This window comes from Grammomys surdaster, unplaced genomic scaffold (assembly GCF_004785775.1).
Source record: "Grammomys surdaster isolate TR1022 unplaced genomic scaffold, NIH_TR_1.0 125901, whole genome shotgun sequence".
Taxonomy (NCBI): domain Eukaryota; kingdom Metazoa; phylum Chordata; class Mammalia; order Rodentia; family Muridae; genus Grammomys; species Grammomys surdaster.
In genome coordinates, this window is record NW_021620725.1 from 2,143,979 (window position 1) to 2,170,001 (window position 26,023).

Below are 26,023 nucleotides of genomic sequence, written 5' to 3' on the forward strand. Positions count from 1 at the left end.
GTGTGTGCGTGTGTGTGCGTGTGTGTGCGTGTGTGTGCGTGTGTGTGTGTGTGTGTGTGTTCAGAAACTTTTCAAATACTAAGAAGTGACTATGGTCAAGGAGGGCAACCAATGAAGACATGATATATATTCTGCTATACAAATAGATTGTTGCCTTGTCCTGTTGACATCAGAGAGGCTTCTTGGGGCAGCATATGGGATCAGGTGGAGAGACCCACAGCCAGATATTGTGTGGAAAGAGTCTCAGTTGGAAGTCTCTATTGGATCCCTCCCCTCCGAGTTCAAGAGCCCCCAGCAGAGGAGAGGGAACGAAAGATCACAGACGTCAGAGGGGATGGAGGAGACCAGGAGAACATGGTCTCCTAAATCAACTAAGCAGGGCACACCTGGGCTCACAACGACTGAAACAGCAAGCATGAGGCCTACATGGGCCTGTACCAGGTCTTCTGTGTTTTATGTTGTGACTGTTATCTTGGTGCTTTGTAGGAGTTTTAACAGTGGGAGTGGGACTACTTTTGACTCTGTTGTCTGCTTTTGGGCCTCTTTTCCTCCTACTGGGTTGCCTTGCCCAGCCTTGATATGAAGGCTGATGCCTTGTGTTAGTGTGTCTTGTTTTGTCATCTTTGCCTATCATCTCTGGGACACCTGTTCCTTTCTGAAAAGGAGGCAGAGTGGGAGTGGATCTGGGATACAGGGGAGCTCTGGGGGATCGGGGAGGCATGGCAGGAGAGAAAACTGTGGTCAGGATGTATTGTATGAGAAAAGAGTCTATGTTTAAAAAAGGATGTGATAGATGACACAATGCTGACACAGTTTATTGATAAGGATATTATTGGAGTTGTAGTCCAGGGGTAGAGTACTTGACTAGCACGAGCAAGCTCTGGCTTCTATTCTCAACACTGTGAAAATGGGACGTTTCTGAAAACTGTGTGTTAAGAAGAACGTATAAATATGAGGGAAAGAAGAAAAAGGCTGTATGTGTTTTCCATCAGGTACTTGAGTGGAGCTGTTATTTACTAAAATAGAATTAGAAATGAGTTCATTTGAATAAGGTGAATTTTAAATGCTTGTAGGACATCTGGGGAAGATGAGTAGCTAATAACGACTTTTCCTGTCCTTCTTTTGTATGCGAGTGTGAAAATTTATGTGTATGCAGTTACATTTATTTAGGATGTATGTATGTACACATTTATACATGTGCATGCAGAGGTCAAAGGTCAACCTTAGATGTATGCCTTAGGACAAGTTTATCTTGTTTTTTTGAGATAGTCTTTCATGGGGACCTGAGAATCCCAGACTGTGCTTGCTTGGCTGATCAGGGAGCACAGAAATCCTCCTGTCTCTGCCCCCCTCCCCCCAGCTCTGGGATTATAATAATATCACAATTCTCAGCTTTTTACCTAGGTATTAGAGATAGAACAGAGGTCCTCATGATTATTTGGAAGTTACTTTACTAACTGAGAGAACTCTCCAGTTCCCCCCTCCTCTTCCTTCATTTCCTTCATTGTACTGGGAATTGTGAGTGTTAAGCAATTCTTCTACCAGTGTAGTTATCCTGCAGCTTACCTATTGATAGTTACATTCATGAGTCAAACCTCAAAAAGTGACACAGACAAAAGGCATAAATTTGGGACTTACAGCTAGAAATGGAGAAGTAGATCATAACTTGCAGGCAGTTAATTACATAGTACAACATTCTATATAGGTGTTTTCTAAGCCTTAATGTATATACAGATTGTCACAGTTTCAACTTGAAATGTTCTCCCATAGACATGTATGCTTGAGCCCTTGGTTGCTACATGGCAGCTCTGACTTGGTAGGTTGTCAAAACTTTGGTATCTGTGACCTACCTAGATGTAGGACTCTGGCAGCATGCTTTAATGGCTACTTTAGCTTCTGGTGCCTGTTCAAGCTCTTTGCTTTCTGATGCAGCAAAATGTGAAGAACATATGTAAGAAACTCCAACCATCAAGGACTGAGCTTTTCCAACCACTATGCCTTCTCCACTATGAAATATAAACTATAATATAAAACTGTGAGCCAAAAGAAATCTCTCTTCTTTTAAGGCACTTTTGTCAGGCATTTTATCAGAGTAACAAGAAAGCTAATATACACAAGGTATCCTAAAGTAAATTTTGATTCACTAGACCTGCTGATATTCATCATTTTTAGCAAGCTTCCAAGCTATCTTGTCTAACAAGTCCCTATAAAACATTTATTGGCAATCAATGTGGTGGTTTTTATAATATTTAAATACTTTGTCCCTAGTTGGTAGAACTGTTTGGGAAGGATCAGGGAGTGTGGCCTTTGGAGGAAGCATACCAGTGAGCAAGAGCTTTGAGGTTTCAAAAGGCCACACTGTTTCCAGTTCTCTCTCTGTCTCTGTCTCTGTCTCTCTCTGTCTCTCTCTGTCTCTCTCTGTCTCTCTCTGTCTCTCTCTGTCTCTCTCTCTCTCTCTCTCTCTCTCTCTCTCTCTCTCTTGTGTATCAAGATGTCAACCTCTCAGCTACTGCTCCAACGCCATGCCTTCCTGCCTGCTGCCATGCTCCCCACTATGATGGTCACGGACTCTAACCTGCTGGAACCATTACCTTCAAATTAAATGACTTGTTTATAAGTTTCCCTGGTCGTGCTGTTACATCACAGCAATAAAGTAACTAGGACACGGAGGCAGATGACAAGGTGTTAACAGAGTAGTATCCAGAGAGGATAAAGGAGGAGAAAGAAATATCTTGGAATCAAAGGAAGAAAGTTTCATACAGAAGAATGTGTTCAAAAATGTCAAAGGATGCTATGCTAGCAAGGAAGTAGAAGCTGACTGGTCAATGCCATCTGAAATTGGCAATTTGAAGGTAATATTGAACTTTGGTGTGATAGTTTTGCACTGTGAAGAGGACAGAAATTAGTTCTAGTGGGGAGCTAAGTGAATGGCTGGTGAGGAGATAGAGATAATATGGACTACTTCTTGTAAACAAAACATAGAAAAGCTTGTCTATCAAGGGAAAAGACAGACTCGGTGATAAGAGATGCAAATGGTTGATGAAGTGGCACCATATTCAAGATAGAAAAAACACAAAGTACATGGTAGGAAGAATAATTCCCAAATGGATTTAGTGGCTGTAGTTAAATTAAGGTTTGAAATGGAGACGCTGCTCTGCACTACCTAGGTGTATACTGTGGACACAGACATCTTTAAAAGAAGGCAAAGAGGACAGGGTCAGCAAAGGAGATGGGACAGTAGAGACTGGAGTGATGCTATTGCTGGTTAGAGATACTAGAGGTCTAAGAGTCAAAGTACATGGGCATGCTCTAATACCACCACAGACACCTTGGTTTTGGTCCAGTGAGACCTCTGATGTCCTTCTAGAAATGTAATATAATAAAGCTGTATTGTTTTCAGCAAATACATTTTTGTTCATTTGCTGCAGCTGTGACAGAAAAAAAAAACTAATCAACCAATAGAAAAAATCTTTGAATATGTCAAGGGAAAGGATGCCAGGGAAGGAGGAAGCAACATCTTCTTTCCTACCACAAGAGGATGTGCATATCTCTAGCAATAAAAACTAACAAGAGAAAAGCAAAGCAATTTTATATAACTAAAGTTGCATGGCATACTAGGACCTTCAGAAGAGAAGACCCAAAGTATCTGAGAAAATAATTTCAGTGGACCCAGAAATGTGACTGAAGGGTAAAGGTCATGACCTACCGACAGTAAACTGGGGAAAGCCAGTAAGGTCTGTTTGTAGTCTCCTACTGAACCTTCAGGTTGATGACAGAACTCTCCCCTGGAAAAGGGCTTTGAGACCTCCAGAAGAGGTAGGCCGTGACAGGATCATGCTTCAGTACAGATGGGTTTGAGTGTGGACAGTCAAGGTGCCATTCTAGACTTAAGAGAGCCAGATATGAACGAAGATGTCTATCAATCAGGAAAAGAGGTAACAGAGTTCTTGAGGGACAAGAAGTTTTCTCCATGCCTTCAGGTTGGGTGGGAGGCTACGCACAAAATTCTCATATGCACTTCTGTCGGTGTGGTGGGGATCATGTATAGTGTACATGAAAAAAAAATGGAGTAGCCTATAGCAAAGCCTTCGTTATCTTATTCTTATTCGTTTTAAATGCTTTGAAAAAAATGCTTTACTTTTATGTGCAGTGTGGTAGGGACTTCATTGTAAAATCATCCCTAAACAATCTCTGTATTAAACTGAGCTCTGTTGGATGCTGACAGATTGGGGGTCATAGACCTTGACCTTGAGATTTCTTGTTTGGTTCCAAGGTCTCCTCTGAACTGTTGTTAAACTGAAATAAAAATTGAGAGAGAATCTGGACCCTTAGCTCCTTTTATCTTAACTTATTCCACTCTGCGGAAATTCTTTCCCCTCCTCATCAGATTCATGTTAATTAGGAGGCCTCTTTTTTTCTTGCAGCTCCCTAAGGCCCTGCTTCACCTAGAAGAGAGAACCTGGCTCCAGGATGCAGGAGACTGCTTCTGGTTTCCATGGAGACCCTGTTTGAAGTCAGTGGCAGCTCCAGGAGGGAGGGAAACCAGGACATTTGTATTTAAAGGATGGAGATTCTGGGAAGGAGGAGGGATAAGAAAAGGAAGTAAGGCAGGCAGATAGTGAGGCTGATCCAGCCTGTGTTCGAGGTTTCAAGCAGAGGAACAGAAAAGTTCAGCTAGGTAATTCAATCTTTTTGCACTTTGAGGATGAATCAAAACGGAAGCTGTGGGGGAGGTGGCAAAGGGCTGTTTATTGCGCATGTGAGAAATATCTTGCAAAGGCTCCTTTCTGATATCAGCATGTAGGGGACTGAATTACTTAGGCAGCTGGGAGTCCCTGTCCTTGTGGGTGGCTTCTTCCCAAGCAGCTTGAGATTTTTCTCTTCTCCCTAAGTCAATTCTTAAAGGTTCCTACTGCTGTGAGGGGGCTGAGCCTCTCCTTCCTTCCCCACACCTCCCCCCAGAGGGTAACTAAATACAAACCTTGGCAAAATGCTTTTCAAAGCTTCGTGTTTCGGATTAACTGCTATTTATTAGCCGAGTGTCTGTCTACTAAGAGACAGGGGGCAGGATGGGGGAGGTACTCTGGCGGAATACACGCTAAAATTGAATTGCATGAAGATTCGGATGACGTCATCTTGGATGAAGGTCTGACCCAGTGAATGTTAAATGTGGCTGAGCGACTAAATCCTTTGAGAGAATCAATGGCAGAGACCTCTATGAAAGGACCATGCCTCTTGTTTAAAATATTAAGCATGTGGCTCAGCTGATCTCCGACTGCAACTCCCAGGGCGCTGGTGGAATCTCAGTTTTCTGCTATAATCACTTAAACATTACTTACTGCCCTAGATAACTGCAGTAACGTGATGCTTGCACTGAAAAAAAAAGTCTTTGAATAAAAGAAAAGAAAGAAAGCTACCACAAGTTATCAGTGTCTGCTAATTTTAAAGAATGAAACTATGTCAGTTCAAAAACACTTCCTGAGGATTTTTGCAGTCTGAATGTGCCTGAGGTGTAAGGAGTGGTTTTTCCTTCAAGGTACTGATATTCAGATGGGGACAGCAACAGTTATAAACGTCCAGAAGAGCTGGATAAAAGTCATTAATGATATGGGAACTCCAAGGAAAGGTTAAATTGAAAATAAATAAATAAATAAATAAATAAATAAATGAAACTCAATTTATATAAGTGTTCCCAGAACCCACACTGGTTGGCTCACAACAACCTATAATTCTAGCACACAGATAAACATTTATATTTCAAAATTCTTATAATGTAAAGCCTGTGTTTAAGATGACGAAGCACTACATAAGTATGGAAGACTTTGCAGACCTCTTGGGACTGAGGCAGCACTAAAAACAAACAAACAATCCTTCGTGCTTGTCAGAGCTTTTCTTTAGAGGGATGGTGTAGAAATAAAGAGGTGACTCCCAGAAAGCAACTGAAGAACCTTCAGTTTCAAAAAAAAAAAAAAAAAAAAAAAACCCTGTCATTTACGGTCAGAGTTCAACGCAGGCCTTCAGTCATTAGATTGTAGTTTTTGTTCCAGAATTGAGGAAAGTTTTGGAATAAGTTAAAGTACGTGAAAGGCAAAGGCTATTTCTTGGCTTTAATTTAGGAGGAAACTATCGAAAAGGAATAAGAGGAGGGCAGTTATTTTTAGAAGAATAAGACAAGACATATGTGCTCAAAATTAGTCATGGTTTCTGTGTCATCAAAATGTTAGTTACCAAGGTTTTGATTTTAGTCCTGTTTGCTAAGGGACATACCTATAATAGAAACATCTCTTAAGAATTTTGGCAATGTAGCTGAATATTAATGATTTGAGATGAAAAACTCAAAAAAGCGCAGAATACCACAAGCCAGCTTCTTTTAATTGTTTTTATTTTTTCCATTCTTAGTCATATGACTGTCTCCAGATTCCTTGGACTTCCAGTTTGCTTAAGGGCACCCTGGCAAGGTTCTGAATTATGGTATATCCCCTGTGGCTTCCCAATCTCAAATAGGCACCCTCTCTCATTCATCCCTGAGAGCTTGGATGTTCTTACACAGTGTGTGTCAGGTTTTTGTTGTTGTTGTTGTTTGTTTGTTTTTTAAATTAGCTGTCAATATTGTGTGACAGTTTCTAGAAATGACTATAATAATAAGATAAGTGGATATTTGACAGAGTTATAGAAGCAGAGAAGACAAAATAAAAACCTAATGAAGACCATTAGTACCAAACAGTAAAAAGATAGAGGCTAAAGCAGAAGAGGTGAAGAAAAGATGAAAGGAAAGAGGGAATAGAGCAGAGCACGTGATCGCTAGGCCATGACCTGCAGTGATGGACTTCTGGGTTTAAGATAGAACTTTTGAGACTTAGAAGGGACCTGATGACCAGCCATCCTCTCATTTCACAGACGACAAAGTAAAAATGAGAAGGACACTAAAGTTAACTAGAGATGAAGCCAACCTTGGGTGCAGGTTTAACATCACTATGTCATTTCCTCTTCCGGAATAGTTGACTGAATCCAAAGTTCCCTTGGAATGTAAATTCGTTCCCACTTTCCACTGAGCACAACGTTTATAATTGTCTTGGTTCTTTCTTGTTTACAAGGTGTTTTAGCTTACTTAACCCTTGTACTGATTCTGAAAAAAAGTATCAACTATAAAATGGCCCACTTGGGACTCACCAAGTAGATACCGATTTCTATTTATAAGTACTGTTGACATGAATGAAAAAAAAATACTGTTCTTACTCTTCTCTGTTGTGCTATTGAAGAACCCATTGTATTTTTTAAAAAATAAAACCCAGACCAGAGAGATAGCTTGATGGGTAAAGGTGCTTGCTGATAAACCTGATCGCCTGAGTTTGATCCCCACATAGGGAAAGGAGAAAACCAATTTATTCGAGCAGTCATCTGAGTTCTACATATACACTGTGGCATGTGTGCAGCATCCCCCAGGCACACTAAATAAATGCATAAAGTAAAGAAAATAGAAGGAAAATAGACAATCTGACAATACAGCTTTATCAAAAAAAGAAAAAAGAAAAGAAAAAAAAAGAAGTCAGAGTACAGAGAGAGGAAAAATATTACAAGATTAGTCAACTACTGATGACTGCATTTGCCTTGTTTTAAACAGAATGAATGACACTGCTTCTAGTTGTTTTTGTAATGTGTGTTGGTACTTGAAAAAAGTTCTCTTTGAAGCTGATGAAGAGGGTTCCCAGGAGACAATGTGGGTGTGATGTTGGGGAAATGAGTTGCCCCTCTTGTCTATGAACTCACTTTCAGAGGCCCAGCCACTCCAGGCAGGATAGTTTCAATCACCCTGCCATCCAGTCATAGCTGACACATCTTGGCAGCTGGCCTGCCCCTAATGGAATGTGTCCTGCAGCTGGGAATTAGGTCATCAGTAATTCACTTAATAGCATTTTATGAGCTGGGCTCTGACACAAAAGAGCGATCTGGCCTTACCAGCAGGAGCTTTTGTTGAAGGGAAGAGAAGAAAGAAGTTGATGCCATTGTGAACAATCAGACTCCATTTCCAGAAAGCAATGAAGGAGGCTCAGAAACATGGCTATTTCTTCAGCCTCTCTCTGTTATCAGGACAGGTACGTGATCTTAGGCAAGCCACTACTTGTTTTTGGACATTAGTTCCTCCAAGGCTTGATCAGACCTTGGAAGTCCCCTGATTTCTTTTTAAGTCTTTTCATTGATGGTGTTCCAGAAAGCAAGATGGTGGGCCCCCTTTTTCTGCCTCTGCTATGATCAGATAAGGAAATCCCTGATTTGTATAATTGGCTAATTTGCCTGGTGTAAGTATCTCAAAATGGCTGATTTCTAGTTACTAGTGGTATAACTAATTATGAAATCTTCATGTTGACTATTTTGTTTGGATGAGTTGGTGTGAACTACTTCAGTGCATCAGAAATCTCCCCAGCTAGAAAGAGCTGTATGAATAAATATGGCTCTGTATGTACACACATTACTACATTCCCTACATACTACATGATGTGCTTATGTGTGTGTGTATGTGTACATGTGCGTGTGTTCTTTTCTGATTCTACTTCACATATTGCAGCTTGAAGTCTTCTTAGCTGCACATGCAGAGTCCTCAGCAGAAAAGTGTCCCTCCTCATATAGTTCTTGACTCAAATTTCTATGTTTGCCACCAGAGTGCTGACATTCCCAGGATGTTTAAGAAGCAACTAGACTCTTATTTTCTTCTGACCTGGAGAACCCCACAAATTTTCTGTTAAAAAAACCCAATATATTTCTCATGGATTATTCAGAAGGGTCACTGTTATACAGGACCTACAAGTTAGAAACAAATCACTACAATCCTTTCTCCTTTTAACATTTTTACTGATGTGAGAGAAAAATCTCCAGGACTCTGGAAATTTGAACAAAATCTTATTCAAGACAGTTGGAGTGATTAGTGCTGAAGTCAACACCTGGAATGATGATGGAAAAATGATGAATTAGTTTTGGAGTAGCAACTCAGGTAAGTGATACATACAAAAACTATTCAATTGACAGTTATCCACAAAACATTTACTATGTAGACTGAGCCAGCACTGCACGGTATTGAGAAACTCAAGAGCTGGGATACAGCCTTCAACTTCAACTTGGGAAGATAAGCTTAACATGCACAAATTAATGAAAATCAGTTAAAATACTTTATAATTAAGTGTTTAATGATGTGACACAAATTATAAATGAAACAGGAGTTGAGAGGAAACAGTCATCTGAAACAAGCCTCATCCAAGCAAATGGAATGACAGCACTACAGGGTAGAAGATATTCATGATGTTGGAGTTGTATTTCCATGGTCAATAAAGACATAGGGCAAGTTCATTCCCAGGAAACTGCCCTCCAAAGCTTGGGGGAAATAAGTAGGATGCTGTAGAAAGGAAAGTAGTGAAAGGTGAAGAGAAAGTGAGCCTGTCATCCTAAAGGTGGGTTATTTGTAAATGGTAGAGTTAGATGAGATGCCATGTACAAATGGTCAGATCTCATAAGACAATTCCCACAGCCACCATTTCAGGTTACAAAGCAACCTCTGCAGCATTGGGCCAAGAGCATTCAAGACGTAGTTAGTGACTGTCCCCTCTTTATATTGTTCTTTTGCCCATCTTCAGTGCTTTCAACTCAGGACCAAGGAAGAAAAGGCATACAAGTCTCCCAAACCAATCACAAATGATGTCTTCATACCTCTTATTAGACAGCATCTATCTATCTTCACATGTCCACAGGCTCTAGTCAGAACTTATGTGAAACCATCCGTTTCTTTTATGATAGCTTTATATTTCCACCACCTACCTTAGAATCCCTGTCAAACACAAGTGATGGCTAGTGGATCTCTTGCTATGGAACATGTTTTGAATAAATTTTTGTTTGTTCTCATCAGATTGTCCTTTATTTAATTCTACAAATGGAAGGGAGCACACACTTGTGGTTCTGCTTGCTTTGTGTTGCATGAGCACACACACACACACAGAGAGAGAGAGAGAGAGAGACAGAGAGAGAGAGAGAGACAGAGAGAGAGAGAGAGAGACAGAGACAGAGAGAGGGAGAGAAAGAGAGAGGGAGGGAGGGGAGAGAGAGAGAGAGAGAGAGAGAGAGAGAGAGAGAGAGAGAGAGAGAGAGAGAGAGAGAGAGAATGAGAGACTGATTCCTTTTTATCCTCACTCTTATTCTTATACCTTCACTCCTATAGTCTATGCCTTATATAGGCTTCTTTACTTCCCTACCGATCTTTGTAGAAGCTCATATCTGGTCCCCTAAATACAGAGCCAGAAGTGCTCTTAACTGCTGAGCATCTATCTCTCTGGCCTCCTAACGCCTACCTCTCACTTTCTTTTTTCTTTTCTTAGTAATATGTCCACTTTCTGTTCCATTGAGTTCAGTGTAGCAGCTTTTATGTTGAAGTCTATGATCCACTCAGACTTGAGTTATGTGCAGGAAGATAGAAGTGGATCTATTTGCAGTCTTCTACATGCAGACACCCAATTAGACCAGGAAAATATCCTTTCCTAAGAAAAGTCTTTAACAAAAAATCTCAAGTTTTAAAATATTTGGCCTAACATTTACTACGTAACATTTAATACTTTCATAGCACATTTAATATATCTAAAATGGCTGATGACATGTTTTCTGACCAACACAGAAAAACTGCACAACTACTGTGTTTGATAATATATATTTGTGATCAAACTAAAAAGCACAGTTCGTTTAAATTGCCATTACTACATGACCACATACAAATCATGGGTTTTATAGGAGCTACTTGAAATTCTGAAAATAATTCACTCTTTCCATCTGTTTGTAACACCCCTTGGATAATGATATATTAATTCTATCAGTTTACAAGTTCCTGGAGTCTTTTACTTTGGGCTCTGAAAGCCTAAAGGAAATCCCTCTTTGGCTTTACAGGCAGAAATGGATCATTTTAGGTATTTAGAGGAACTTGACACCCTAACTAATTTGTACTAATGGGTACAAAAGTTGACAGACAGATGGCAGTGAGATTTTATGATTAAACATCCTTTTGTTTTTTCCCATGATCACCACATGATCAATGGGATGGAGGAAGAAAAAAAAAAACAAGCAGATATAGCATGGCTATGCTGAAATTCTCCATGTTTTTCTCTCATTCAATTCTTGGACATGATTTTCAAGTTTGTAGACTTAGAATTTGATTTCCTATCTCACTCTTAAATGATGATGCTCTCGCCCATCTTCCTTATGGATACAGTCAAGTATTACTATCAGAGTACTTACTTCCAAGTAAGTCTCCCAATTGTCCTTGGAAGGTTATGATATTAAAAAATGTCTCATATTAGTGCCTACTCTATTTTGTTGCATGTATGATCTTGTTAAATATAGTTACAGGAGCTGGGCTTTCCTCACTGAGGAAATGTCTCTTCTCATTGAACTTCACTCTGTCACCTATGATATATGTCCACAAGATACCTTGTTTATGATCTATGTCTGCAAGATATGTCATTTATGATGTCTGTCCATAAGATATATTTTGGGACACACTGATAAGGTCAGTTGGTAATCTGTAACAAAGACATTAAACTGTACAGTGTTTCTGTATGAAGGACATTTATTCACTGTTCACTCAACAATTGAAATTTGATATCCTTTCCTAGCATTATGACTTTTTTCTACCTAGTGACAAAAAACCCAGGTTTCTTCAGTGCTGTGGACCTTCCATCCTATATGAAGACTCAGAATATAGATGGGGGAATAATATATACTACTATTTCTTTAAAAAAAGCAAAATAAAAAACACAGCATCAACAACAACAACAATAAAAATTTATCCTAAATCAAATGGTATGCTACATACCTGTAAGCCTAACATTCAGAGGTCTAAGCAGGAGAACTGGGAGTTCACAGTCAATCTCAGCTACATAGTATGTTTGAGGTCATCCAGCCTTCATGAGACTCTATTTCAATGGAGCAGTAACAACAACAACAATACAAAATTCCTTGTCCCCCAATAGTATATTCATCTTCTGATTGAGGACTAATGTGGAAGAGTCTAAAATATTTAGACCATCTATTATCTGAAATCAGGAGACAAACAAACAAATGAACAAAACACAAATTAAAAAATAAAAATAAAAACAAAATCTCTCCTCCAGAATTAACTATCACTGACTGCTTCAAGCATGGATCAGTTCTGATCCTTTCAACAAATTAAAAATATTGGAATAGAAATGGGGCTACATTTTTGGCTTCTTTGTCAAAGATCAAGTGTGCATAAGTGTGTCATTTTATTTCTGAGATTTCAATTCTGTTCCATTGATCAACCTGTCTGTCTCTGTCCCAATACCATGCCATTTTCATCACTGTTGTGCAGTATAGCTTGAAGTCAGGGATGGTGATTCCCCTAGAAGTTCTTTTATTATTAAGAATTGTTTTCGCTATTCTGTTTTTTTTGCCTTTCCAGATGAATTTGAGGATTGTTCGTTCCATGTCGTTGAAGAATTGTGTTGGGATTTTAATGGGGATTGCATTGAATCTGTAAATTGACTTTGGTAGGGTGGACATTTTTACTATGCTAATTCTTCCAATCCATGAGCATGGGAGATCTCTCCATTTTCTGAGATCTTCTTTGATTTCTTTCTCGAGAGACTAGAAGTTATTGTCATAGAGATCTTTCACTTGTTTGGTTAGAGTTACCCTAAGATATTTTATATTATTTGTGGCTATTGTGAAGGGAGTTGTTTTTTCTAATTTCTTTCTCAGACTGTTTATCATTTGTATAAAGGAAAGCTACTGATTTATTTGAGTTAATTTTGTATCTTGCCACTTTGCTAGTTGTTTATCAGCTGGAGAAGTTCTCTGCTGCTGACCCCTGTGGTTGAATTAGGGAAAAGCTGGAAGAAGCTGAGGAGGAGGTTGGCCCTGTAGGAGGACCAGCAGTCTCAATTAGCCTGGAACCCCAAGATCTCTCAGACACTGGACCACCAACCAGGCAGCATACACCAGCTGATATGAGGCCTCCAACATATATACAGCAGAGGACTACAGGGTCTGAGTTCAGTTAGAGAAGATACACCTAACCCTCAAGAGACTGGAGGCCCCAGGGAGTGGGGAGGTCTGGTGAGGGGGTTTGGGAGTGGGGACATCCTCATGGAGAAAGGGGATGGGGAGGAGGTATGGGATGGGGAACAGTCAGAGGGTGGACCAGGAGGGGGATAAAATCTGGAGTGTAAAAAAATAAAAGATTAAATAAAATTAAATTTTAAAAAAGAATGAAATGAGACTACAAAGAAATTTCTATAAACATGATCTTTCTTCTCTGTGTCTCAATGATTTATGCCACATCTAACAGTCATTTTGGGGGAAGAAGAGAATTGCAGCTGATCTATGAATTTTCACGTTATTTAGTTTGTTAGTTAGGAGGACTGAAATTCATATTGCAATGACCTTAACTATATTTCTGAGGTGATCTCTTACTTGTTGTTCTCTGCTACTGTGCAAATGCTCTGATCAGAAACTGCTTTAGATTAAACCCTGTTGGCCCTGAGATATCTCTACAGTGACATGGCTCGGGTTTGAGCTCAGCTCCACCCCTTAAACACCGTGTCATAGCCTCTGTGTATTTACTTTCTCCTAGGATTGCTTAGGGCTCCACTTCAGTGAATGTCAAAACAAAAGTCTAGGAAAATCATTTGTGTCTAGCTCCCAAAATCATGAAGCTGCTGGTCTATCACCTCTCGCTTTTGTGCTTTTACTAGCAACTTTGTTACTAGTCATGCCTCCAGTATTAATGAACAGAAAAGATGCTGAGAAGTAGATTCTCTGTCCCCAAGTTCCAAATGATTCTCTAGATTCTAATATGCCTTTGTGCACAAAAAGAGGCATCTTGATATTTAAGACACAAATGGATCAGATTATATGAAAGATGAATAGTATGCTATACTTGTACAAAAGTCATTTCTCTTTATTCCTCATATCAATAGGCTTTATATAAGAGAGAACTTGAATTGTTCATGTAATGATTATTTATCCATTCAACTTAAACATTAAACATGCACTATATTTAAGTTATGGAGAACATAAGAGCAAATGATTCAGATACAGTATTTATAGGATTTATTTTTATCGTTTTCAGTATGAGTGTGTATGTGTGTGTGGGTATGTGCACATAAGCACAGATGCTCTCAAAGGGCAGAGGCATCAGATTTCCTTTGGAACCAGAGTTATAAATGGTCGGGAGCTGCTTGGCATGGATGCTGAACTTGAACTTGGGTCTTCTGGAAGAACAACAAGTGTGCTTGACAACTGAGCCATATCTCCCACCTTTGGATACAGTCTTAGTCCCGATAAAGTATAAAGAATGTCTCAGGGATGCATTCATAATCTGGAGCTTTAAAGAAGTTTCATCTCTCAGACTTATACATTCCCTCTTTCCTTTCTCCTTCAAGTCTCTCTATACTTCATTGCAGAGACTTTAGGGTGATCCAGACTACTGTTTTCTTGAGCAAGTTCCTTCAGTTTTAACTCACTCTGGATGTTTACCATACTTAGCCAGGTTTATAAATAATAGATGATGCCGTTAAATGGGAGCTCTTATTACTGTTAATATTATTTTATGTTATTTAGAAATGTTGGGGCTGGGAGGCTGGTTCAGGTGACAGTTTTGATTTGTCTTTGTCCTTGAAAAACTATCAGGCATCAATAACTCCCAGGTGCTTTAATTCTTACTCTCAATTTTAATGTTAGGCAGTAGTCAGCAGTTGCTTCTAGAGGGGGATGAGATCTGCAGATTGACTTGGCAAATGTCACAAAGCAGCTCCATCATGACTGGGATACTTAATGAATTTCATGAGAATGAACATCCATGGCAGTAGCAATGACAATGTACTATTGTGGATGCTTTTGTCCTTGGAGTATGGCAGACACTGTTCCTCATCAGTCTCTAAAAATACTTTGTAGAAGACAGAAAAGCATAAAAGAACAGAGATTGAGAAATGGTAAGTCTGGCAAATGAAAATGACTGGTTTACTCCTATTTCCACACACTCCATGTTCCCCTGTCTTGTAGCCACCACTCTCCCCAAACAAAGAGGCTTCTAAATAAATGATTCATGAGGATTACAATCTCAACATGAAGATGCTCCACAGCTGTCACCAGGGACTAGATCATTGATCAATCTAAGCATTTGCTGAGGGCACTTCAGTGTCCAGAGCTGCATGGGGTACTCTAGAAGGAGATAAGAAAAAATTTATAATGCAGTCTTCACTCTCAAGACTTTTAACCTCCACGTAGGGAACAAGACACACACATGAACATTTACAGACCAATTCAACTCAAAACTGTTGGTTACTGAGAATGGCAGTTTAAACTCTAGCCTGTCCTCCTGCCTGCCTGCAGAGAGACATTGTGGAGCAGTGGAGGAACACAGGTTTGCAGGTCAACTGACCTAGATTCAAGTCTCTCTGTGCTGTTTAGTAAATTGCAACACTTTGAGTGGTTTCCTTCATCTCAGGTTCAGAGGTTTTGCCCATTGAACAAAGAAAATGCTTTCTTGTAGGGTTGACTGATTGTACAATGGCTTAAAATATATCAACCACTTGGATGTAGTAAACTCACAAAAATATGGATATGTGTCTTGTCTCCACATAACTGTGTGTCCTTTGAGAATAGGAGTGGTAACGGTTTTAAAACTGGTCATATTGTCTTCTGTCTGACTTCCAATTTCTTTGTCCTTTGCTCATGATGAAACTTGTTTTTAGTCATCAGACTTGAAACCTACATGTTAATTTTAATCTCCTTTACTTCTATGTAGTACCTACATCAATCCTTTACTCTTTCCCTGTCACATCATTCTAGTGACCTTTCCTACCATAGAGTCAGGAAAGAGCTGCAGGAGTTTGGTGTACTCTCCAATAGTCTGTTGAGAGAATGATCATAACTTACAAAATTTTTATAGTTTATTTTTATTTTATTAAATAGGGTTTCATGGTCCAGACTGGATTGCAATTCTTGATTCTTCTTCTTTTAGGATCATAGGCATGTGCCAGCATGCTCAACAATTTCCATAAATTCTTAAATGAGCCTTTATTAACAAAGTTTGTAGACTTCAGTCATTCTCTTGTTTCCTTTGCTGTGGTGTAGTTACAGGCTTAAAAATCTGCTATTTCCACCCAACCAATGGACAGAAGTTGGTGACTTCTGTGGTTGAATTAGAGAAAAGCTGGAAGAAGCTGAGGAGGAGGGCAACCAGCAGTCTCAATTAACCTGGATCTCTCAGACACTGGATCACCAACCAGGCAGCCTACACCAGCTGATATGAAGCCCCCAACACATATACAGCAGAGGACTGCAAGGTCTGGGTTCAGTCAGAGAAGACATACCTAATCCTCAACAGACCGGAGACTCCAGGGAGTTTAGAGGGTCTGGTGGGGTGAGGTGGGGGGTGGGGATACCCTCGTGGAGACAGGAGGGCCGGGAGGAGGTATGGGATGTAGGGATGTGGACAGAGAGGGGAATAAAATCTGAAGTATTAAAAAAAAGATTAAATAAAAGAAGAAATACATATATATATATGTTAAGGTGCTTAACATATGTATATATTCCTTTTTATATAAATTTTTATATTTATTTATGTAAATATATAAACTGCCACACAAGTACAATAGCCCCTTAATGCATCATCTTCCAATATAATCCATTCTTTGTGCAACTGTCATAGCTACTTGAAATGTAACTCCAATTAGTTCATTTTTCCCCAATCAACAACTTTCCACACTTCCCAATTTTAAAAAACTATACTGAAGGTGCTTAACTTTGCTTTCTGGGCTCTCTTTGGGATTTTTATATTCTGTTACTCTACCTCAAGTGCTATTCTACAGAGAATCCCTTTCTGGCTCGTCTTTGAATAAACTATAAGAATCCAGCTAGATCTTTTCCAATATGAAACATAAGGGGAAATAAAGAATGCAACAGTAGAGAGAATGCAGATTTTCACAAGATTAATTACAAAATTTCTTTTCAAGATATACTCCTCCTCATAATAACCCAAATTAATGAGTAGACACCGAGCATGGGCCTGGTGTACATTTAAAAACAAAGAAAGAAATGTATCTTTCGTTGCTATTTTTAGATAACCAGCCAAGGGAGTTCTTTAGAATCTATGTTTGTGGCACAAAGCTCTGCAGCTAGTGGCTTTTCCTTGCATTCATCAGCAAGTCTGAGTCTGTAGTGAGACACATTTTAGTGTCTACTCCACCCTGGAGATGGTCTTTCTGTTTTTGAGAATCCTCTAATCTATGTTAACACATAAGAGTGGACTTTCCTGTCCTCCAGTGATCCAGATGGCTGGATCTATTCTGCAGTGACAAACAAGAACACAATAGGTGAGTTGGAAAGAGGGCAGAAATGAGAGAGAATGAACATAGCCTGATATCTTTGTAGTTCTTTATCTCAGGCCTTAAAAGGTTCTAGTTACTTTCATTCTTACATACTTTTGCCTCTATAGGTTGATCCCCTCTTATATTCTTTCTTAAACTAGGTTGTATTTGTTTCATATCCTGGCAACCAGTGAAAACTAATGTGATAACTTAAATTCAGATGAACATCCCATCTTCTTTCCTCACCTACCAACTGAGCATCTATTTTATACCATACTCTCTTCTGTTAGCCTCTATGCTGGAGCTTATAAAGAGAAGATTTTAATGAGATGTTCTCTGCTGCACATAAACACACAATAAAGAGATGCATTACATAAATGGAAGGAAGGGATCATAGTCATTCTAAGAAAAAAATGCTTTAGCTAACCTGAGTCAATGCTTTATCAAGTAAGGAAAAGTAGGATGCTCAGCCAGCAGGCACTGGATAGATCCACAGGGTTGGAAGCAGCTAAAGCACGATGCATCGTGGGATAGGTCAGTAAGTTTCTACAGTTTTCGTATGTTGTATTTATCCTTGCAGAGAGGAGTGAAAGGACTTGAAGCCTACATCACTTATAAGAAATATAATTCGCTACACACTTGTCTCTTCATGGGAAAAAGGGAATCATTGGAAATTCTATGCAGTTATCTTAAGAGCTTATTCACATTAGGTTATAGATAGAAACTCTGAATTGCATACTCAGAATTGTTTCTAGGAGAACCAAAAGCAATAGCACTTGCTATTGAAAGCATTAGGATTCAGATGAAATAATACCTATGTCTTTCAGGAGTAATCACTTTTGATACGCTCATAAAATTCTGCTCTTCTATATTGTAGTAATTATTTATTTTAAATATTTAACACTCTCTCTCTTTTTCTTTCTTTCCTATCTTCACTCTTCTCTTCCTTTCTTTCCCTTTCTCTTTCTGTTCATTTTTATCATTCTGCATTTTAATATCTTTCATGATTTATTTCTTAATATAAATCTTTTTCTAATTTATTTTATAGTAATCATTATAATTAAACCTTAATAGTACAATGAAACCAGTTTCATTGCAATTAAAATTGATATAAGGTTAGAAGAGATATAAAATATTTCTATGACAAGTCAGGACCCAAGGGATCTTTAGAAAATATAGTTATTGTTGGACTCTAAGAAAAATCAGGTAACAATGATAAAATGTTTTCTCTCTGAGATTCTAAAAACTGGATGCACTACAATAATAGGGAAGATGGTCTCAGCAGGGAAGCTTACAGCTATCAGTAAAGTCAATGAAAGTCGGCATCCTGCTGTGACCTTCCCCCTAGCAGTTATAGCCTTAAAAATCTATATAAGAATCATATGATAGCATATGAGTATATTAAAGTGTAAGCTCTGGCTCCACACAGCTCCATGTTTGAGAGCCAATAGGATCTAGCATGTTATAGAAAAATTTCCCTGGTCTTTCAATGTGCATAATGTTGATTGCAGACTCTCCTCCAAGTCGCTGTACAATGTAAGCCTATGGGGAGCAGAGACCATGACTTCTTTAGTGACCTTTCAACACATAGACAAACCTCCTGATAGCAGTTGACTGATAGAATCAAAGAATCCATAAATGTTGAGATGATTCAAAATCTACTCAAGGTAATTTGAAGAAAAACTGTATTGGGTTAAAATAATTGGTAATTGTTAATGAGAAGTTTAAGTTAATGAAAAGAATAATATTGGTTCCATCCATGTTGACTTCAAATCTAGAGCTGACTGTGAAAACCAGAGCCATCCACATCTCAGAAGAAATTAATCTGGCGCAAAGAACTAGATAATTAAATATTTAGGATTCTTCAGGGTCCTGGAAAAAGGGAAGGGGGAGACTTCATATACTTTAAAAAATTAGATTTTCTGATTAAAAACAGCAATTATAGTATTAATCTGTCTTTAGGCCTGTATCTCCAGGCTATCCCTTAATTTTCATGTTGATATTAAACACAGCTATCCTTCTAGGCCTGTAATTATATAGAGTTAAAACCAGGTTATTGATGGGTGTGGTAGTGCACATCTTTGATTTGAGCACTCAAAATTTGTTAGTTCAATGCTAGCTTAGTCTGCCAAGCAAGTTCCAGACAGCTAGGGCTACAAAATGAAATCCTGTCTCAAAAATAGTTTTTAAAGAAAGTTATGATTTTGTGTTAGTTATTTTCCTATTGCTGTGCTAAGATTCCCTGACTAATGCAACTTTTAAAAGAAAGAGTTTATCGGGGGCTTACAGTTTCAGTAAGTTCATGATCGTCATGCAGGAAGCCATGACAGCAGGCAGGCAGGCATAACACTGGCAAAACAGCTGAGAGCTTACATCTGATCCACAAGCAGAGATAAAATAAGATTTTCAAACTTCAAAACTCACTTCTAATGATATACCTTCTTCAACAAGGTCACTCCTCTTAACCTTCCCGAACATTTCCACCTACTAGTAATCCAGCATTCAAATATACGAGCCTATCAGGACCACGTCTATTCTGACTACCATAGATCAAAAGCCAAGAAGCTCTCTGAACTTGTCCAAGTTGTGGACTTCTTTAGTGCATTCATGAAATGGAAATAGTAATAGTTTCTACCATGTAGGATTATTGTGAAGATGGAGTAAAAAAAATAAATGTAGTGATCTGTGGGGGAGTGAACGTTTTCCCTCTATGCTCAGGGTTTATTATAGAGTATATAAATAGAAAGATAAATGGGGAAAGATGGATGCTTTTTCATGGATGGGAGCATCACACAACCTATGAGTGAATATCTGTAAATCTAGTGAGATATAAAAGCATCTACCCCTTCATCATAAGGGTGAAGTAAAGGGAGACGTAGGCAACTTAGGGACAAGAAGCTTACATGACAAGTTATTGAAAATTCTACATAACCATGTAAGAGGTTATTCACAGTAGCTCACAGGTGCCAGCCTCAGATGGCATAGCACAAACATTTTCAAGTGGAATGATATAAAATAACTCTTTCTATTGAAAGTGTTAGGATTTTGGTGCAATTGCGCCTATATCTTTTGGGAGCAGCTAATTTTGATACATACATACCTGAAGACAAGGATGGTCTGTGACGAAGCCTGCAAATACTGACCTCTACTCTCTTCTGTGATATGAATCCTAGAGAAGGACCCCCATGGAGTTGAGTTCCTTCTGGAGGATATGTCGCTAGGCTGGTAAGGGAAAACCAGAGAAAGCTCCACTCTGCTTGCACTTGCTGTTCTTGTATGTCTGCCACATGAACTCAAAAGTGTTTTGGTGTTGTATTTTTATTTTATTTTGCTGATATTTTTTTTTATGTATCTCAGACTGACCTTGAATTTGTGAGCCTTCTGCTTGCACATCCAGAATACTAGGATTGCAGACACATACCACCACACCTACCTCATGAATTGCCATTTATTTGAAGTGGCATTTCTTGAACACCTTTTAGGGATGGTTCAATATATGGAAATCCATCAATGTAATCCACTATATAAACAAATTCAAAGAAAAAGGGCACATGATCATTTCATTAGATGCCGAAAAACCTTTTGACAAAATTCAACATCCCTTCGTGGCAAAAATCTTGGAAAGATCAGGAATTCAAGGCCCATACCTAAACATAGTAAAAGCAATATACAGCAAACCAGTAGCCAACATCAAACTATATGGAAAGAAACTTGAAGCAATCCCACTAAGATCAGGGACTAGACAAGGCTGCCCACTCTCCCCCTATATATTCAATATAGTACTTGAAGTTCTAGCTAAAGCAATTAGACAACAAAAGGAGGTCAAAGGGATACAAATTGGAAAGGAAGAAGTAAAAATATCACTATTTGCAGATGATATGATAGTATACTTAAGTGACCCCAAAAATTCCACCAGAGAACTCCTAAACCTGATAAACAACTTCAGCAAAGTGGCTGGTTATAAAATTAACTCAAACAAATCAGTAACCTTCCTCTACTTAAAGGATAAACAGGCTGAGAAAGAAATTAGGGAAACGATACCCATCAGAATAGTCACAAATAATATAAAATATCTTGCTGTGACTCTAACCAAGCAAGTGAAAGATCTGTATGACAAGAACTTCAAGTTTCTGAAAAAAGAAATCAAAGATGATCTCAGAAGATGGGACGATCTCCCACGCTCATGGATTGGCAGGATTAATATAGTAAAAATGGCCATCTTGCCAAAAGCAATCTATAGATTCAACACAATCCTCATCAAAATTCCAACTCAATTCTTCACAGAGTTAGAAAGAGAAATTCTCAAATTCATTTGGAATAACAAAAAAACCCAGGATAGTGAAAAGTATTCTCAACAATAAAAGAACTTCTGGAGGAATCACCATCCCTGACCTCAAGCTGTACTACAGAGTAATAGTGATAACAACTGCATGATATTGGTACAGAGACAGGCAGGAAGATCAATGGAATAGAATTGAAGACCCAGAAATGAACCCACACACCTATGGTCACTTGATCTTTGACAAAGGAGCTAAAATCATCCAGAGAAAACAGACAGCATTTTCAACAAATGGTGCAGATTCAACTGGAGGTCAGCATGTAGAAGAATGTAAATCTACCCATTCTTACCTCCTTGTACAAAGCTCGAGTCTGAGTGGATCAAGGACCTCCACATAAAACCAGATACAGAAACTAATAGAGGAGAAGGTGGGGAAGAGCCTCAAACAGATTTATTTATTATCTTTTCATCAGTCCCCATCCCTGCTTCTTTCCTGACAGCACTCACACTTATATAAAATCATAGAATTTTAGAATCAAACATGACTTTACACATACCTAATAGCCCGAGAAGAGTCACAGAAACCTGATTTCTTATTGCAAGTGTTGGCTGGATCTGCTGCTGGGGCTGAAACTAGGAAAGATGCCCTCCTGTCATATCACACTGAAAGCTATTATTGCAGTCTTTAGTGTACACACTAAAGTATTGTGTACCTATCAACGACCTTAGCCCTTGGGAGTCCAAGTTTCAGTTGTTGAGTGAACAGTGAATAAGCTTCATTCATATAGAAATACTTTTCAGTTTAATGTATTTGTTACAGAATACTAGCTGACCTTATCAGTGTGTCCCAAAATATTTGTTACCGACACACATCATAGATGACATATCTTGCAGACTTATATCATAATGACATATCTTGTGGACATACATCATAGATGACAGAGTGAAGTTCAATAAGAAGTAATGAGGAAGGCCCAGTCCCTGTGGCTACATTTAGCAAGATCATACATGTGGGGCAGTGGGCTGCGAGAGGGAGTGGGGTACCCAGTTGAGTCTGCTTCAAACCCCGGAGACCCAAAAGAAATGCTAGGAGTTTGGCAGTACTCCTGGGCCTCCTGGTGCCTCTCACTTAGCTTCAGCCCTCCACAGACCCTCCCACAGAGGGGTCTGTGGCCATCAGTCATATAGGAACAGTGCCTCAGGCTCTCCCACATGTAGATGAGGTATCTCCAAACTCTCAGACCAAGCCAATAAGAGTTACCTGCTGCCAGACCCTAACCCACCCCAAAAACTATATATAAGAACCCCATTCAGGAGAAGTAAAGGTGTGTGAGAATTATCTCATTGTCTGAAAAGTTTCTGTCACAAGAGCTGTAACACTTGGGAAGAAATCAGCTCTCCCGAAGTGTTGTCAGGACCCTTCCCATGCTCCTTGCTACCAGCTCAGCCTGAACCAGCACAGTGCAGAGCGACAGGCACAACACCTGGGAGCAACTGGGTGACAACAGGGGAGACTTGGGTACAGGCAGCAGGAGAGGCAGTGGAGGTGATTCCCTCTCCCTGCTCGCACTTGATCCCCTTGGCCTGAACCCCTGCACCCAGAAGGGCGGGAGATCTTCGTGGGAAGCCTTCTGGAACCGGGACTCACACATACACGCTACAAAATAGAATAGGAACATAGGCCCCTCCAGGAAGCACTCACAAATGACTGAATTGAGTAGAGACATGTAAATTGATGAAAATGCAGAAGGATACTGGGGGCTAAAGCTGGTGGGTGCAAATGAGGCCCCGAAGTCACGTGACTCCCTTAGAAATTCTGGGTTCTAACAAATCTTTTCCGTGGTCTCCAGGTAGTTTTTGAGGAGACTCCTACAATCATGGTTTTTAAACAAAATCAACATTGCCACATTTGTGTGTGTTGGTCAGCTAGGGCCCACTCTGTACTTCTAATAACACGACGTTTCCTGTCAGCAGCTCTTTGGGTCAGAATTGATCAACATGTATCTATGACTTCTTCACTTTCAACATAATTGTGGTATTTTATTTAGGAGACTAAATAGATGAAACAATTAACTCATAACCCAGATTCGTTTGTCTTAAATCTGGCTGTACCACTGACAAGTTGTATGGCAATCACTCTTCACACCGATTTTATTTATTGATCTCTATCAAGATCTCATATCTCCCAGTGATACTGAGAGAAAGATTATTCCCAAGAATGATAAAGCCTTTTCACATTGAATATTAATTGATATGTCTGTCCATTCTGTTGGATATGATTACAGCATTTCCAAATATGCAAATTTACCAGGAAGTAGCAGAATAGTATTTGAAAGATTTGTAACATCTCTTTTGTGTCTGAATGAATATGTTTAATTTTTCTGCAGGCAGAGCAAGAGTTTTTTTTCCCCTCTTGGATATATATTCAACCTGATTACAATTTCAGTATTCACAGGAGAAAAGTTAGCATTTCTGGAAGTCAGAAGTACTGACAATACTGATTTTAAGGGGCTGTCATCTTGAATCCTATGATGAATCACTGAACACACTTTATTCATTCATTCAGGCACCCATTTGAAAGTGGTACATTGAATTTTGATATGCTGGTTGAAGGCCAGGCACCAGCAATACATGGATGAATAAACACCATGTCTAGCATTTAGTGAATGAATGAATAAATGAATCTATGAATATTTGTCTCTGCCCCATTGAGGCTCTCTCAACATAGTAAGGAAGACCAAACTATTGATAGATGACTATAATACCATGTGATAAATGCTATAACAGAATGACGTTCAAGCTGCCATGGAGTTTAAGATTTTAGTCTTACCTGATAGCTGTGCCAGGCCATGATTCCACTGCAATATTTAATGGGGCTATTAGAGAATTGCCAACTCAGTTCCTAAACCAATTATGAAAAGTACATTATATTCTGGCTCATTTTATTTCAGATCAAATATTTTTGAGTTATTTATAGTTTTTGGTTCAAAATCCAAGAGTCACAAAATGGTATACATGAAAAAACACTATCCCAGACTTGACACCCAGTAATTCAGCTATTTAACTCTTCCCTTGGCTGGAGAAGCCAATGTTATCAGCATGAACAGTTTTATGTATCTATACATATATCATTATTTAAATATATATGAACCTAATGATTTGCTGTCACATTTTCCATATTATTTATATTGTATAATGTAATAGCATTATATATGCTAATAAATATTATTTGTGTGTATGTGTATATATATGAAAAATAAAGCTTTGCAAATACACAGCCATGATTATTCACTTTATCATATACTATGTATATACTGTATATATTCTATTTAATGGGGCTATTAAAGAATTGCCAACTCAGTCCCTAAATCAGTTATGGAAAGTATATTATATTCTGGCTCATTTTATTTCAGATCCAATATTTTAAGTTATATATATAACTCTCTCTCTCTCTCTCTCTCTCTCTATATATATATATATATATATTATATGATAATTATATATAATATATTTAGTATATATTGATATATAATAAGTATATATGATATAATAAATATATATCTTTCTTATTGGAACTGAAAATATTTTCTGGAAATCACATTCCATCAGACACAGCCACTTGCCATCTTTTACTATAATTACATGATTTATCACAAGTATATATGTTACTTTGATAATAATATCAATGAATGTAGTGTCAAAGCTCAGGGAAACAAAGGATTTGGACAGACTTTATGAGGCAGCAATGCTTTCCAGTCCATCCTGGAATGTATGAGAATGTTTGTTTCTCTAGCCTTGCATTAACTATTCACTAAGCAGATTGGCTTTTGTTAATTTATTATGCCCCAACTGCTCTTAAATTGCTTAATTATGAGACATTTCATTCCATCTATGACCACAGATCTGTTTGGGAAATTGCCAGAATCACTGAAACATTGAGATAAACTTTTATATCTGATAGAAGGTACACTAGATACAATGTCACATATTTGATTTGAGAAGCTTTAGAAATAATTTTCTAATTTATATTTAAATAACCATGTTAGCATTTGGTTTAGGGTGACATTGCATTTCTAGATTCATTTAGGAAATGTGTCATCTTTATAAAAATCTAATGTCCTCGGGAACATTCCAGCTCTCCTTCATTCAAACCATTTTTATTCTGTTTATTTATTGTGATTTTATTTTATAACGTCATTTATTATGATGATCTGCTTTATCATTCAAGTCATACACATTCCTTGTGTTATAATCATTGCACACTTAGTGTTTTACATCACACTGAAGCTATATGGGAATTGCTTACTCTTTAGTTAACTGGTAAGCTGTCATCACAATTTAATCCAGGAACCATTTGTTTTTTTTTTTTTTTTGATTCTATCAG